Below are 14,397 nucleotides of genomic sequence, written 5' to 3'. Positions count from 1 at the left end.
TTTAAAAAGATTAAAGTGAATTTTTTCCCCCTGGAAATGATGGATTTAATTTTATTATCTTCTGTAATTTAGCTTGTTTAATAGAAATCTTAAAATGCTCCACAATAAAGCTTACACACCAAGGAACCCTATTTTTATTAAATCCTAGTAAATGTCAAAATCAAGTTACCAAATTAATATCATTAATATCCAGGCAAATAGTAAAAATTGCCCAGTCCTCCTGCCCTAAACTATTTAGCTTTAATTTAAGTATTTGTTAAGTATTGTGGTGAAGGAAGATTTGTTTTCTTAAAAACTGTTGTTTCTTTCCAGTGAAAGTTGCAGTCACCCTCTAGCGTTGTTTGCTAGAATAGCTTCTAATAAAACTCCGGTACTTCTGAGAGTCCACAACTGTGGGAATCCACATTTGTAACTTAACTTTTCCTCCAGGCTTTTATATGGATTGAGACTGCATTAAAGAGAATTAACCACATAGCTCTCTGAGGTGTTTTTTGTTTTGTTTTGGGGGCAGGGTTAGTCTGTATGCCTGAGTTCCTTTTAATTCCTGGATGTTGTTGTTGCTTTTGTCCATGGAGCAGAATGACCATGGTTTCTATACCACAACAGATGGAGACAGGGTTCATTTCAGAGCAGGCAGGTCCACCTATGTCTGTGAATGTAGGGCTATGATTCAGAGGGGTTCCAGAATATGGATGTATGGGAAATATGGCAGAAGACATATGATGATCATGAGGAAATAGTGGCATTTCAACAGGCTATCTCTCTGAGGTCTTAGGCTTATGAACCTGAAAATGCTTAGCTAATACAGTGGTACCTCGGGTTAAGTACTTAATTCGTTCCGGAGGTCCGTTCTTAACCTGAAACTGTTCTTAACCTGAAGCACCACTTTAGCTAACGTGGCCTCCCACTGCCACCGTGCGATTTCTGTTCTCATCCTGAAGCTAAGTTCTTAACCCGAGGTACTATTTCTGGGTTAGTGGAGTCTGTAACCTGAAGTGTATGTAACCTGAAGCGTATGTAACCCGAGGTACCACTGTAACAGAATCCTTCTAGCCTGCATCTTACATGAGGAGTTAATTGTGTAGAAATGTATGACGTCATGAGAAAGGGCTGTGGTCTTACGCTAAGACCACAGTGTGGGAAAGTACAGATGTAAGGGTGGTGGGCTTCCCTTAAAGGCCATCAAGATAAGGCCCTGGATAGCTGCCCAGGCATCACTGATGCACGAGGTTAGCACAGGAGTAATGAGCCATCACCTTTGGCCACCGGCCAGTCCTTTGAAGTCGCCAACCAACTTTGCAGTCAACAACCAGGAGAGTGGAAATATTTTGGTGACTTCCTCTTGAGACATCAGAAGTATATAAACTCAGCAGTGCACCCTGCTTAGTTGGAGATCCCAATGCCAGCCATAGACTGAAGGAGTGGGAGGGTGTGCTGCTGCTCTGGAGGAACTTTGGATGGCTTTTTTTTTTTTATGTTTTGCTCTTGCAGTCTTGTTTGGCAAATAAAGTACAGTGGTACCTCGGGTAACATACACTTCAGGTTACATACGCTTCAGGTTACAGACTCCGCTAATCCAGAAATAGTACCTCGGGTTAAGAACTTTGTTTCAGGATGAGAACAGAAATCATGCTCCGGCAGCACGGCAGCAGCAGGAGGCCCCATTAGCTAAAGTGGTGCTTCAGGTTAAGAACAGTTTCAGGTTAAGAACGGACCTCCTGAATGAATTAAATACGTAACCAGAGGCACTACGGTATCAAGTTGGTGTCTCTTTTATTGCCTACTTGAATAATAATAATAATAATAATAATAATAATAATAATAATAAGCCCCTTGACAAGACAACAGGCCTCTCTTGTCCACTAAGAGCCTGTGGAGACAAAATGCTCACCTGTATTGGAGCAGAAGCCACTCAAGGAGCCAAAGAGCTACCAGCAGAAAACTTGTGACTTTGGACATTTCAAAGGACTCTAATATAAGGCGTGGGGTGCAGTTGGAGAGATGGCATATTTAGCAGCACCCTGTTTGCTGAGTGGAGAGGAAAATCTACCGAAGATGAGCATAGCAAAGAACATCTTCTGTAGAGGAACATTGTGAGGGTCTTATACCACTCAGATGGATATTTGGCACCCACATTTATTACACATATCTTAACATCCTCCTGCTTCTGCATATCAGCTTCTGAGTTCCATTGGAGGATCAAGAAGTTCTGCTGTGCATTTGGAGCTCAGTGAGGGAGCTCTGGTCATAGAGCATCAGAAAGGACTGAGTTGCATCTGGTTCTCTTTACTGATTAAAATCTGCAAAGATAAAAACCATACAAATAGGTGTCAGGGTTCCAGATAGCTAAATGAATAGAAGTTCAAAGCAGAGAACACAGAGACTTCTATACCACCTCTTCCCCAATGGGGTCACTGTAATGTCTGTGTAGGGCTACACTGGCATCTAGGCAGGTCAGGAGAGCCTTTTGACTCAGTGGATGGTGCTTTTCACACCTGCTATACTGAATGTCTTTTGAGCATTGTTGATGTGCTACTGGAAAATGTATGAAGAGGATAGTTGGTACTGACACAAGAGCAGCACAGTGGCCACCATTTTACAAGCACTATATGTGCTGTGGTCTAAACCACTAAGCCTCTTGGGCTTGCTGATCAGAAGGTCAGCAGTTCGATCCCCATGACGGGGTGAGCTCCCATTGCTCTGTCCCAGCTTCTGCCAACATAGCAGTTTGAAAGCATACCAGTGCAAGTAGATAAATAGGTACTGCTGCAGTGAGAAGGTAAACGGCAGTTCTGTGCATTCTGGTTTCCGTCACAGTGTTCAGTTGTGCCAGAAGCAGTTTAGTTATGTTGGTCACATGACCAGGAAAGCGCTCCATTGGAGACTGACTTTTCCCCTTTCTCCCCCCAAAAAGCCCAGCAAGAACCCCTGAACAACTTTGACCTGAACCCCTAAAAAAGGGACTTTCCTCCCTAAAAAAAACTCAACAGCTTTGACCTGAATCCCCAAAAGGCGTGGATCACTGCCAGTTTTTTATTCTCTCTTAGGAGTTGGCTGTCCCAGGACTATAGGATCAGACTACATTTTCCTTATATTTTACACTGTGTTTGTGATTAAATTTTCCCTACACAGGAATTTCCATGGTGGAATAGCAGCACATTTAATATTCTCCATTGAACTTATTCTCGCATAAACCAGGTGAAGGAATAATTCTGAAAGAATAATTAAATGTGCTGCTATACATAAATCACACAGTAGACATTTACAGGTCATAAAAGGGGGGATCAGCCTGTATGTAAATTTTCATCCAGGCTGACAGCTCATTAGAGAATGTTGCTTTTACAGCTCAGCACAGATGAAACTGATTGCCCCTTTAATTTGAATACAGGGAAATGAAAGGGTTTGTGGAAGGAAGGAGGATATAGGTCAAGTGCATCAGCAAGATGCCAAGCCGTCTGCCCCAGCAACTGCATAATATTTGCTACTCTTTGAAAGAGCATAACACACTTTTTAACTACTTTCGTGGAAAATTATTATAGTCCCAACAGAGGAATCTTTCAATTAAATCCCAATAACTCTCTTTGCTACAAATTAGAAACGCTGTAAAATGTTAATAAGAAATCTTATTCCACTTACACGGCTACATCTAATATTTTACAGCAATGCCAGATTTATATGACCCATAGTGTAATTACACTAAGTGAGTGGTGCTTTGAATGCCCTATAGATAAGGCTTTACCCTTGGTCAATGGAGAAAGCAGCTTGAACATACTGAGCTCTCGGCTCAAAAGAACAATGTTCTGTAATTCAAGCCATCCATTAGCTTCCATGTCCAATGGTATCCAAGGAAGTGTTGCATTCAACCATCTTTAAATTCCAACTGTTCAGCAAGCTGAAGGCAAACATATAGGAGGGGGAGAGGCACACCCCCTGTTTCATCTTTTACAACTATAGAACTATGTACCACCCTTCACTTGCAGGGTGGTTTACAGTATAAAACAGAAATTATGCAACACAATAAAAACCTCACCCAGTCCCACAAAAATATGTTTCTTATTGCACTCCAAAATGGAGGAGAGAACATAAACTCCCCAAGGAAGATGTAAGAGCTATTGTTAGGAATGAGCCAGCTCCAAGCGAAGGTTTGCAGCCAACTGCAGAAAGCAGCCAGGAACAGAGAGGCTTTGATATTAGTCAGGCAGGGGAGAGCCAGCAGCTGCAGACTTCGGTTCTTCCTGACCTTGAGGGGAAGGCTAATAAGGCAGTAGCTGAGAGCAGGCTAGAACACAGCCAAAGCTTGCCGGAAGCACAAACAGGCGCGAACAAACTCAGAGACAGCCTCTCAGAATGGAAGGAGGTTGGAGCTGATCCACTAAGTCTGAAGAGTCAGTGAATGGGAGGGCTGCTAGATAGAAAGCAAAACAAGAGACATAAGGCTTGTAAGCTCAATATCTTCTGTCAATGCCGGAAGAAGTCTCCAGAAGGGTCATCTTGTGTAATGATGTCGGAGGCTTTGTTAGAGCCCTCTGGAGCTATCTGTTTGTTTTTGCAATAAATCCTCCTTTTTAATTGTCTACGCTTACTGGGTTATTAAGCTGGGAACCTGGACTCCTGACAGCTATCATGCAGAAGCCAGAGCACTTTGTCCCTTTTCAGCCCTTTTATTTTCACTGGGGAGTGTATGCCAAACCTCTGGAGCTCTCCTCCATTCCAAATGCAAGGTGTGTAGAACTAGACCAGGGGTGGGGAAACATCTCACCCACAGGCTTAATTAGGCCCATCAGACTCCCCATTTGGCCCACAAGTCCATTTGGCCAAGACATGCCCAAATCAGGTGTGTTGTAGCTAAAGTTGTGACTGGGGCAGGCATCAATCAACTGATTGGTGGTACCCGCTAGGCCCTGTGTTTAGTACAGTACCCCAGTGGCTATTGCACAGATCCCTGCATGATTCCATGAAGCTGCAACAGTCAGCTGATTGTCAAGACTTCAAAGTGCTGCTGGACAAAAATGGGTCATGTGATTGGAAGGTGGCCAGTCATGCTCACTTGAAACCTTGAAAACAGCAACACAGTATCAAGAAAAAAGTATTAATTTGGCACCAGGAAGTTATCAGGGTTTGCTGGCCATATCAACAAAAAAGGCCTTTTTGACAGCCATCACCCATCTGACAGCAGACAACACTATCAATGGCAAAAAGTATTATTAAAAGATGCCTTGTTGTGCAATCTCAACCATATCTGCTCAGAAGAAAGTCCTGTTGAATTCAACCCCAGGTAAGTGTGGCTAGGATTGCAACCATGAACTCTTAAGTATTATTTAGTCATTACTTAGCAACAGATGAATTGCGGCTGGTTTCTCCATTGCTTTGCATACAGTGAAAATGATATGAAGAGTGTCTGCTGTAGGAAAACACATCTGCTCCAAACACTCTAGGAATCACTGCAGAAAGGAACTCACCCCGTACCACAAAGCTCTGATGGGATGCACCATATGTCCTAGTTATCCACTCAAATTGCAACAAGAAAGATAATAATGCCAGCATGAAATATTTTCATGTCCCTTTAATGCTAGTTAACACATCTGTCTTTAAACTGTGCCCAGGGATTGCCTCACATTCTCTGCTTTCAGATGCAGCTTTCAGTAATTAAAATGGTAATCAGAATGAAAGCCTTTATTGTTTCCAGTGGAGTGACTTTGCCCTACTAGTTCTATGCTGTTCTGAGGCTTTGATCTGCTCATATGTTCTGCCCCTGGACACTGACCTCAGACTTAATGTGATGAAGTTCCTGTGAAAACCTTGATGTGTTCTTTGTGGGAACTTAAAAAGCAGTTATTTTCATGGCATAACAGGGGGAAATCTAGATCCTAATTCTGGGCACATATCTGCATCTTCGAACCACATATGCACTTATCTACAAACCTAAGAAATTACACTGAATAATTCTATGAATTCCCTCTTGCTGCACATCCATTGTAACCTCCTGCTTAGATACATGGGAGAGCTGAGATGTTTTCAGCTTAAGTCCAAATCTAAAAAAATCTACCTAGGTCAATAACTTTTCAGCTAACATTCAAAGATTGATTTCTTCCTTGGGTTTCAAATCTTTTTCTTGGGATCATTTATTTGTCCTTTATGCTTGATGTGGAATGAAAATGATGATGTTTAAATGTGTGATATGCCACTGGGGTGTCATTGACTGTCTAGATCAGCGGTTCTCAACCTGTGGGTCCCCAGATGTTGTTGGACTACAACTCCCATCATCCCTGAGCTCTGGCCTTGCTAGCTAAGGGTGATGGGAGCTGTAGTTCAACAACATCTGGGGACCCACAGGTTGAGGAAGGCTGGTCTAGATGCTGAGTAGCAGTGGGAGGCACCAGCTGAGCAGCCCCCAAGGGAGGAAGGCTTAGAGCCAGGAGACTGGTGGTGGGATGATGATGAGTGGGTACCACATCTTGTCTTTTTGGCTGAAGCTTCCCCATCCCTGATATAAATGGCACATAGCTAGCAGCAGCATCCATAATTTCTATCTTAACCTGTTTTATTTTCTAAACCAAAACCAGAAAATGATCAAACCTACGTGATAATTGGAGTATATTTATTTCCTTCCCCATAGTATTTAATTTGTGTTCTCTAATTCAGAGATTTATTGGTGATGGTCACATTTGGGTGGGTATCATACCCACATCATTCTTGTCTTATTGAGACACTCCCACCTGTTTCTAAAGAAGGTAGTTCTAGTTAATTGGGTTATATTTTTTTTAAATAAAACATTAACAAATGTAAGATAATGGTTTGTAAGTTGCTTTAGAGGGGGTTGTTGCCTTGAAAAGCAGCATAAAAATATTGATGTAGGTAAATAAAGTAAGACTACAGATCCATGTATCCCTCTTTTGATCTCTCCAGGGGTATGAAGTCTTAAGCTTGTATTTGTGTTCTGGAAACCTGTCTCCAAAGCTACAGGGGTTGTTCCACATTCATTTCCCAGTTGTGTCTTCAAGCTGCATACATTTACCTTTGAGGCATGGGGATGGGGTTACAGAATCCACAGGAGTCTTCTCTTTTCTAAACAGTCCTGTTTGAAGTAGACTACTGGTCCAGTGCTTCCAAAAGGGAAAATGTTGCAAACTTAACAACTTGCGCTCAGAGTAAAGAAGAAAATATAAAGTGATGGAAAAACTGCTTTGACTTTGATCACTGCCTGTTACGCAAAGTCAACACACACATCCCAAAGCAAGGGGGTGAGGGGAAACAATAATGTCAGCTGACTTTCTTTGTCATCTATCATGATCAAAAGATGCTCACTTGGCTCACTTTTGTGGCACACTTTTTTTTTATTTCTTATTTTAGCTTTTTTCCAGATGGCTGGGGAAAAGGAGATAATATTCAGTTGTTTGACTTTTCTAAATTTTGTTTGCTACTGAATGTGCTCTTTTAACCAGAGTACAATTTATTCCCCACCACCAATGTCAATACTTTCCCCCCATTTTTTAAAAAAACATTGCATGCATGGGGGGGGGGGGAGAAGTTACTGAATTTGACAATTTAAGTTACATTTTCTCTGTGATTACATTCTCTGTTTTTAGGTACCAGACAAAAACCTTTCTTTTGACCCTGGCTTTCGGCCTGTCATTTAGAGGGCATTGGGCATACTGGTGGCCTATTTTAGTGGGGTGGGTTGTGTTGGACCGGCAGTTTGTAAACATGTTGTATATATGATATGGAGACTGCAAACTCCCAATGACATCTATCCTTCGGAATTCCCCTTCCCTCAAGAATACTAAACACCTACTGAATACCTTGTTCATTCAACAGGCCATTTAAGTTGAAAACTCTCCCAGTCTGCATCTGCACTGGAATTGTTTTTAAGATTTTTTTTACTGTGCTATCACTTGCTGCCTTGGGCTCCTTTAGATGGAAGGATGGGATGTTTACATTGAATAATAAATTCAATGTAAGTACTTTTTGCTAAGCAGGGTGATCCAGTAGTCCTACTCTGTTAGGCAGCCATGACTCCAGAGCTGACACCGGTGTAACATAGCCACCATCCGTAATCTTGTAACAAAATATAGCAACAGTGACAGGCAGTCCTCCAATGGTAACTTTGTCACCATTCAGCAATCAACATGTTACTTCATAACCATCCAAAATAGCAGTGCATAGAAGTCACCAACAAATGCATGGCAATGGCCAAGCTGGCTCCATGATGTCACCCGATGCAAGGTATAGTGCATCACCTAAACTTGTAGCACAAGAAAGAGACCCTTTTGCATGTGCTTCATAATGCTGTGGATAGACAGAGAACCCATAGGCTGTAGCACACCATTTCCATAATGCAGCACACAACACATTAATTTTGCTACCTATGAGTGGCTATGAGTGGCTATAAGGTACGTGGGTGGCGCTGTGGGTTAAACCACAGAGCCTAGGACTTGCCAATCAGAAGGTCAGCGGTTCGAATCCCCTTGACAGGGTGAGCTCCCGTTGCTTGGTCCCTGCTCCTGCCAACCTAGCAGTTGGAAAGCACATCAAAATGCAAGTAGATAAATAGGTACTGCTCCGGTGGGAAGGTAAACGGCGTTTCCGTGTGCTGCTCTGGTTCACCAGAAGCAGCTTAGTCATGCTGGCCACATGACCTGTAAGCTGTACGCCAGCTCCCTTGGCCAATAAAGCGAGATGAGCATTGAAACCCCAGAGTCAGTCACGACTGGACCTAATGGTCAGGGGTCCCTTTACCTTTTATGAGTGGCTAAATAGCTTTTTGCAAGGAAGAGGGAGGTATGGGGCATGCGACTGCCCACACCATTCCCCTCATTGGACAATATCACACTCAGTTATCAACTCAACAGACTATTTTATAGCACCATCTGTTTATTACAACAGAAGAAAGCCATAAATAGTATATAGCTAAATTGATAGGACCTTTACTGCCATCTTCTGGCAGATTATAAAAAATAAAGCCAGCATACTCAGTGGATATGATAAACTCCTGCCCAGAAATTTATATCTCCACTGTGGAAGGACATGTGGATCCAGAAGTGGCCTCCACAGTCACTTATGGACTCACTGTTAAGACCGTGTTCATGGAAGATAATATTACTTGGCTACAAGTGATCGCCAAAGAAGAAGACGACAACTTAATTCCCATACAAGCATTGAGTGCTGTCACCACAACAGAAACAAGATTGCTGGAGCAGGTTAGTCATTATAGGGATATTCCTGGCTCCATCATAAGAATGTATTGTCACCGCTATGAGGTAACAGAGTCTATCAGTGAATAGCAGAAATTAATAAATGGTAGGATTTTGATTATTTGTTGTAAGAAGGGAAAATACAGCAGAGGAATTCCTGGACTAACCTATGCAAAAAGACCTGGATGAGCTATGACCATTAAGAAACAATAGAGGGCCATTAAGAGCCATTGGCAATGGAAGAACACTCTCCTTCCTTCCCTGCCCTGAGGTGTGAACAGAGACAGGATATTTGGAAGCTTGGTAGGGTAATGGGGTGTGATGTCACTGGAAGGGTTTGGTGCCTTTGGCTTGCAACAGCTGAAAAAAAAGGACAGAATGATCTTGGATGGCTGTTGAAGGCTGGCTGGGAGAGATGCCCTGGAAAGTCAGGTGCTGCACTGCTGTGGAGAACAAGCCCCTCTTGAGATGAGCATGCTGTAAGATCTGGACTCTCTCTATGTAGACTAAAGGTGTGTTCTTGTTGTTGTTTAGTCGTTTAGTCGTGTCCGACTCTTCATGACCCCATGGACCAGAGCACGCCAGGCACTCCTGTCTTCCACTGCCTCCCACAGTTTGGTCAAACTCATGTTGGTAACTTCGAGAACACTGTCCAATCATCTCGTCCTCAGTCGTCCCCTTCTCCTTGTGTCCTCCATCTTTCCCAACACCAGGGTCTTTTCCAGGGAGTCTTCTCTTCTCATGAGGCAGCCAAAGTATTTGACCAAAGTATTTGACCAAATGTGATCCACCTGGAACAGGAACCGGCAAGCCACTCCAGTATCCTGCCAAGAAAACTCTATGGACAAAGACAAAGACTAAAGGTGTAAATATGTGTAATTAAACCATATTTCTAAAGGCACGACAGTCTCCACTGTGTCCGAATTATCACAGGAACACAGACCCTCGGGGAGCACCTGGAACTTCTAGGAATCTTGTCACAGCTTGTTAGAGATTGGTGGTGGCTTCCAACTTTTGTAACCGTAAGAAGCAGTTGCAGTAGCCTTACACAGAGTCTGAGCATTGGGCATATTTTCTCCCTTTTCTGTCTTATTTCTGGGCCAGCAGAAGTCTGCTTTCTATGAGTTCCTTTATGTGAACATCCCGAAGGTGTCTTATACATGGCATGTGCCTAAGTGGATTGCCCCCTAGGCCACATAAAGAACCAGAATGTAGACATCTCTGAATCTGCATTAAACAAAAGATGCTTTTAAAGAAAGAGTTTGAGGCTAAAGGTTATTATCTTTATAATATTTTTTTAAAATAATTTTTATCCCATGTTACCAGAGTGGCCATCCAGATTACTAAAAACAAAAATGATAGTCCCTGACCCCAGGAGATAGCAAGCAATTGCATGTACAACTTTTTAGATACAAAAATAAGGAACAGAGAATAAAAAAGAAGAGCTTACCAGAGACATCTCACCAGAGTAGTGGCAATGCCCCTAGACTAGTGTGATGGTTGAAGCAGAATGTCATCTGCAATGGGCAGGCTGTTGTTTCAAGTCCAGGGGAATGTCAGTCACCCAGCAGAGCTAAAAACAGCCCTGCAGGGATGAACTCCTACCTCAACACAAACACATAATTAACAGCACGTTCAAAACACAGGAATAAACACACACACACACACACACACACACACACACACACACGGCCACAAAGTTCCCTGAGGAACCTGGCTCAGGCATTCATTCTCTCCCTCCCTCCCCTCTCACACACAGAGTTTTACTGCCAGTGATGCATGAGGGGCCAAGCAGGCAGTTCCCAATCCTTTTGCCTTGAAAGAAAGAAAGAGAAAAAGAACAAAGAATGGAAGCAAAAACTGGCCTTTGTCCTGGTCCTGCAATTGCATGAGCAAGAGGCCAGAAAACACCACACTGTATCTTCTTACCCATTCTGCAAAAAGGGGAGGGGGAAACTGCAGAAAGGGAAAAAAGAAGAGGGGAATAGAAGGAGTTGTCTCAGTCGTCCAGACTCCTGAACAACTGACAACCCAGTATGCAAGAGGCTGGCCCCCTGGCAAGAGGAAGGAAAAGGTCCCACATGAAAAGTGACTGAGAAACTTTTTTTAAAAAACTACAACAACCCATCACTCCAACAATAAAAATCAAATGAAAATCAAATAAACAACCAATTGTTTTAAAACGTTTTTAACATTGCATTTCATTGTTAGAACCCAGCCAGGGACTGTAGGGTGAAAGGTGGGATAATAATAACAATAATAATTTAACAGGAGCAGCAGCAGAACTGAAAAGTCATGGGGCAGGGGGTCAGACAAGGTGGCTGGGAAGGAAGGACCTAAATTCCTCTTTCTACTTCACTGCTCATTCAGGTCCCTCCCCCTGCCCCCACAGCAGGAAGCTCTTTCTCTGCTTTCTCTCCTCTCTGCCAGGGTCCCTTAGGAATGAATCTGTTGTCATCCCTCTGCTATTTCCCTCTCTGTCTCTCCACACTGTCCCTGAGTGACCTCAGTGAATTTCATGGCTTACAGAACTACCCCTTCATGGTTCTGTAGGCCACCAGATCCTGCTCTACTTCTCAGCTTTTCCTTTCCATATTATTATTACTTATTGAATTCATTAGTCACTTTATCTTGTTCAGGGCAACCCAAAGCGATTTACAACTGATATAGTAACCTCCCTATAATAACCTCACATCTCTAACTTGCCTGTCTGCAGATTTTTACTTGGATCATAAAAGCATCAAACTCAATATGATCAAAACTTCTCATTCTCCCTTCCTCTCCTATTCTCTAAAGATCCATCCCTGTTACCAACCAGGCATGAAGCTTCTGTCTCCTGCTTCCCCTGAGTATTCATTCCATCACCATTGTGCAACTTCCCTCTATTCTTTGGTTATCACTTGCATCCGAGTAAGATTGCCTTCCATGTAATGAATTGAAGAAAATGTTTAAAATGACATTTGTAAAAAAACCAGAAGCATTTTTGTTAGGGATTGTAGGACAAGACCTACCAAGGAAAACAAAGAACTTATTCATGTATGCTACAACAGCGGCAAGAGTCTTGATAGCAGAAGGATGGAAGAACGAGGAAACCCCGACAAAGGAACAGTGGCAAGAAAAATGGATGAACTATGCAGACTTGGCTAAACTGACATACAAACTGCGAGATAAGGACAACTGTGACTTCAAAGAAGAATGGGAACTTTTTACAAAGTACTTAAAAAGACAACAAAATGAATTGGACTCCTTGGCAGGTTTTGAATAAACATACACAAATTTATTGATTGATAACATGGTAGATAGATAATACAAGGATTGAAATAATTTTATAATATGCAGAGAATAACGTGTGCTGAGAAATCAGAGAGAGGAGCGGAGGGAAGTCTCAGCGGGAGGAGGGTTTGATGGGGAATGGGAAAAAAGGGGGGAAATAATGAATATGATGTTTTGCTATTGTTATGTTGAAATTGTTAATATTTTTTTTTTTTAAAAAAAGGGGAAAAAAGATTGTCTTCCATGAACACAGTCTTAGAGGTGTGTCTGTAAGTGACTGTGGAGGCCAATTCTAGATCCACGCATCCTTCCACAGTGGGGACATATGTTTCCAGGCAGGAATTGATCATGGTGAGGCCAAATGTGCCTTCCTCTTAGCTCATTTCTCCCTTTTGTCCTGAGTTTGTGTTTCTTTTTTTTTGTTGACTTCCTCTATACAAACATGGTGAAAACATGGCCCTTCCTTCCCACTCCCACTAGTCATCTACCACCTGAGGAATTGTCACCATTTTCTTTCCCCTATTCCAGTCCCAAGGGGAAGAGCTGCCATTTAGTAGTAGAGAATCTGCTTTGTACACAGAAGGTCCCAGGTTCAATCCTCAACATCCTCTAGGTAGGGCTGTGACTGGGAGAGAGACTCCCTGTCTGAAATCCTGGAGAGACACTGTCAGTGTGAATAATACTGAGCTAAATGGAACAATGGCTTGATTCATCTACTCCAACCTCCTGCAATGCTAAAGCATCCAAGACAGATGGCCATTCAACCTCTGCTTAAAAACCACCAAGGAAGGAGAGTCCATCACCTTCCGAGGGAGTCCTTTTCACTGTGGCTCTTAATGTCAGGAAGTTCCTCCTGATGTTTAGTTGGAATCGCTCTGTTTTATGTCCCTCAGAGCTATCATAGCTACTCCCCATCATTTGATGGCTAGTACTAATGTGGTGGGTTCCTGTATGCACTCTGTCTTCTTGTGTCTATATGCAGGGCTCCCATTGTCTCCAAGACCTTCAGATATTCCTTGTGCTCATCTTGTGGGCTGCCCACTGCGAGAGCTGGACGCTGGTCTAGAGCGGGGGTTGGCAACCTAAGGCCCATGGGCCACAAGCGCCCCACAGGGGTCATTTAACTGGCCCACAAGCTGCCCCCGAACTAAGCCGCCTGCTCAGTGAGTCCCCACGCGCTGCACTAAATCAGCACAGCGCGGTGCGGGAACTTGCTTCTGTGGCACCGAAAATTGCATCTGTGTATGCTCAGACGCCAAAAAACACATGTGCGCAGACACAGATGCTGGAAATCGCATCTGCACAGATGCAGATGCTGGAAATTGCGTGCACTCTTACACACGCGATCCGGCCCATGTAGGGGTTTCCGCTGGAGTAAACTGGCCCAGGCGAGGTAAACCTTGCTGACCCCTGGTCTAGAGGCTTCACTGGCCTGATTCGGCAGATGCTGCTTACGTTTTTGGACAGCTCCCCACCGGGCATTCTTGGCATGCATTTTAGTATATCCGGAATTCACACCAGCCTTCCGCTGCCTACGTGCGAACGATCCTCACGGATTATCTGGTGTAGCGATCTCTGCTCTCTGGCTTTTAACCGATTTCTAGCTGTTTCGAGTGTTCTATTCGCTTGGAGACTTGTGTGTGCAAAGCGAGGAATAAATGCTGATAAAGACCGTCATTCCTGAGCGGGAGCTCCGCTTGGAAGCGAGGGCCACCGATTTCAGTTGGAGACGAGGCATTTAACACCACCTCCTCGCCGCCCCGTCTCCAACTGCAGCAGCGGCCGGGGCAGAAAAGGCGAGGCGCTAAAGCTGAACGATCCGGCGACTCCGCGGGCGGGCGCCCGCCTCCAGCGTCGCGCTTGGCAACCACCGTGCGGCTGAAGACGCGAGAGACGCCGCCCTTGGCTCATTGGCCGAACCGCTCCCTTCGCC

The sequence above is a fragment of the Podarcis cretensis genome (genome assembly GCF_951804945.1).
Source record: "Podarcis cretensis genome assembly, chromosome: 2".
Classification (NCBI taxonomy): Eukaryota; Metazoa; Chordata; class Lepidosauria; order Squamata; family Lacertidae; genus Podarcis; species Podarcis cretensis.
Note: the sequence above shows the minus strand (reverse complement) of the source record.